A 4,009-nucleotide genomic window follows, 5' to 3' on the forward strand; every position below is an offset into this window, starting at 1 on the left:
ACTGACAACCCATAATCACTATCACGTAACACGGCCTACCACTACCAGCTGCTCACCAGCATCTGAAGCGATAAAACTAAACAGCAGTACAACAGTAAGTCAGATGTACACGACGCTGCACACGTCAAAGAGCTTGCCAATAATTAAAGGGGTCTCGAGTCTGCCCCCCTGCGGGTTGATTGGACCCTCCATCATCATCATAAGCTGGCCTCTACAATTCATGCAGGGCACACTCGTTAGCTGACACACTCCGGTGTAGTGTCCGGAGAGAAGGATTAATCATTAACATTTAATCTCTGTCTGTCGTGACCCGCGCTGGATCCGGTCCAGCGATTACTGCCTTTGTTTAGCCGGTGGAACGTTCAATGTTCGTAAATTACGAATTCACGCCTGAAGGAATGGATGAGCTGATATGTAGGTAGCACTCATTCGACCTTGATGCTAGAGATGGAGCGGTGGGATAGGCAGTTATGAGATAATTCCACCAAATTCTCGCATAAAATCTTCTTATACAATGTTCAAGTCAACTTAACGATTCAAATTTCAACAAACACTGGTGCTGCAAGAGAAAACACGGGAAAATAAGAAACCTGAGTCAGAATGTTCTGGCTAGATTCATGAAGTTATAACCACTGAATTTCCAAGAATCATAATTTGGTCGAGAGAAAGATAATGTGGCACCGAAGTCTACAGCTGAGTTTTAGAGTTGCAGGTAAAGATGACGATGATGGAATGCCTTATCTGAAAGCACGACGTCAATCCACGTTAGTGTGACTCCATGGTTCCTTCAGTATCAGCTGCGCAATTTAACAGCTAAAATCCTGTGCCAACGGAGCACTGTTACTACATACTAGCTCTAATCATTTATCCCACCTTCGCTGCATACTTGTGCCCGTTGCGTAATTTCGCTTTGCACTCTCAGTTTGCAGTGGAACCAAAACAATCAACGGGTGAAAAATGAATACGAATCGGTATTTTCCTTTTAAAATAGGAGCATCGTGGATATACGGCATCAAAGCTACGTCGGAAAATGGTTCACTGACTACTATTAAAAAATCCTAGTGACAGTAATCAAACAAAAACACAATACAAAAACAAACCAGTAATGAACCAAAAACAAACCAAAAACCCGACAACTCGTGGAATTTGTAACTCAACACCCTCCCCGTGACGGGCGGTAAGAGCAGGATCAGGCTATGTAACTCAGTGAGAGATAGGTCTGTGGTTGGTGTGACGTGTGCTTCCTCGGATATTTGGAAATACTTCCTGGTTTACTCCACCCACCAGTCATCAGTCCCTCTTTCTCCTCTGACCAGTTATCGGTCTCTCTTTCTCCGCTGACCATGGTAATCGGTCTCTCTCCGCTGATCATGGTAATCGGTCTCTCTCCGCTGATCATGGTAATGGGTCTCTCTCCTCTGACGACCAGTTATCAGTCTCTCTTCGCTGGAGATTTCATGGTCCTGTCGTGAAGAGACATTTACAACAATCATAGGATGGTCAGGTCTAGCCGCGGAACAATCAAAGACGTTGGCAGATTCAGACTTTAATCATGATATGAATGTTGAGTCTATATATAATGGGTTGATCAAGGTAGAAATAACCCCAAATAACTTCATTTTAAGACAATTCATTGATCAAAATAATTCGGGATGAACCTTCAAAATTGGAGAATAAGACCGGATCACGAAAATTGACATAGAACCAAGATATTAAGTGTGCGACATTTGATAACACTAACAGTTTAATATTTTAATGATATTAGTCGAATTCTCCTCGATCCTCACGTACTTTTTATACCGGGGAGCTGTTTTCTAATTAATCTCACCTTAAGATATCGAGGGAACAGTTCAGTACAGTTTCATAACAACACACGGAGGTGGTGGTATGGTTAGCGGTATAATATAGGGACCCAGATATTCTTATCAGGCGTGGTTACCACCACAATATTGCACACTAAGAGGCAAACGATTACTGACCTTGATTAATAACTTCTTTGGCAAGGTTGCCCGGAAAACTCATCTTATTTCCAACAAAGACTGGCTGTTTTGAAAGTTCATTGCATATGATCGGGAGTAACCAAAGAACCGCCTTCTTAGGCTGTGCAGGGGGCGCTTCAATCCCGTTTGAAAATCATCTTTATCAAAGCAAGGGTTCGTTTGATCATTTCATTTGGAGATGAGATTTACAGCGCTCTCATACTCAAATACATTGCACTCCGTAGGTGGTCAATGAATGCACAATCAATGATGCAGCATGCGTTATAATATCAATAAAACTCTAGTCATTCTACAATACGAGTAACTTTTACAAATATCATAGCGGTTATTGCGGTTTATTGCTTAAAGTGCAATTGTTCAGAGAAAGTAAGCACTTCAACCGCCGCCCCACCAACAGTGAACAGGATACTGAGGTGATGTGTATTCATGTATTGTTTCAACAGTTACAACTATGGGGCACTTCCTTGAAACCGACAAAGTATCTAAGTATACCAACCCCCTCCTTTTAGGTGGCGGACCAATGCCAATGATCCTCAGATCATTTAAGTTTAACTAGTTACTAGGTAGGTGTCTAGAAAATAGGCACTTAAAGTTAAACGCTCGAATTGGATTCAATTTAGCGGCCACTTCCACAACTCGGACTACATTAGTCGGTAATATTATGGGGGGTCTAATTTGGTCCTTTTCGGGCCAAAGAACCATATTTATAACAGTTCATATTTTTACCCCCCTTAATTTAACCCCCCGAGTCAAATTTTGGTGTTGCTTTTGGTATATCAGTCATAATATACGTCCAGAAGTATGCTTACTTTATTGTTTGCTGAATTGAAGCTAGTTCTGGTTCAAAAAGTCCGATTTGTCTACTATTCCCCCCATCCTTTCAATTCGAGGGGTTAACTAGGAACAATTTAAATTTAAATTTCAGATCAGCAACTTCAGATGACTAATAGAAGTTCAGTAGCAGCTGTTTCGTTGATCAATATTTTCGATTTGAGATTTTTTCACGAAAGAAAGTCGCAGTTAAAATTGTGGAGGGTCAAATTTGGTTCTTTTCGGGCCAAAGAACCATATTTATAACAGTCCATATTTTTAACACCCATAATTTCCCCTCATAATATTACCGACTAAGGTAGATATTTCACAATTAACTATAAAGTTCCGTTAATCTTAATATAAGGCTTAATACGTTTAATAAAGGAGTTTTAAGCGAACATTTCAAGCTCGAACGATTAATTTCGGAGTTCGGAGTGGGAGCGATTGGGTTAAAGCCAGAAAGTCGACAATCATGCCACTGATTCCAAGTAAATCTTGTCGTACAAGTACCACTACCACCGTCGTTTGGAACCGCTACTTTCATTTGCCATATTGTGTCTACGAGCAAAATCATAACTAGTACTACTATCATTATATTTCTATGGTTTGTAGTGGCACTGTCTGATGGATTAGTGGGGGAGCTTGGGGCTAATAATTGATAAATAAACATAACTTCCAAATTTGGTATAGTAGTCCTGAATAATTGATGAACTGAAGGCTCTAGAAAGTGTACAGACTTAAATGTAGCAAAATCACGAATTTTCGGTTTTAATTGGGTTAAATCAACCTCCAAACTCGACATCATTCTACTTTTTATTAAGAGTGGTTTCGAAAACCTACGAGCACAGGAGAAGCTCAATCTAAGCTGCTGAAGTAATTTTCAAAAAGACATACCTTCAAAAAGGCATACCTTTTCCCAAAACTGGTGCCGGATCAGAAAAAGATTACATGGTGTATTTTGATGGTACTGAAGGAAACACTCTAGACGCTATCAGACTACTTTTAATCTCTATGAATTTCAAGCATCCCGAAGACCTATTTCATTTCTGACAAAAGCGTTCACATTTTATGATTTATCCCTAAAGATGTCAGCCGTAGCCGATACAGTTGAACGTTTGCGATGATCCATAGATCTAAAACCACGTACCATTCACCACAGCTTATTTAATATGATCTTATCAAGTAAAAAGCAGTTT

This window comes from Bolinopsis microptera, chromosome 7 (assembly GCF_026151205.1).
Source record: "Bolinopsis microptera isolate Bmic1 chromosome 7, MBARI_Bmic_1.0, whole genome shotgun sequence".
Lineage (NCBI taxonomy): Eukaryota > Metazoa > Ctenophora > Tentaculata > Lobata > Bolinopsidae > Bolinopsis > Bolinopsis microptera.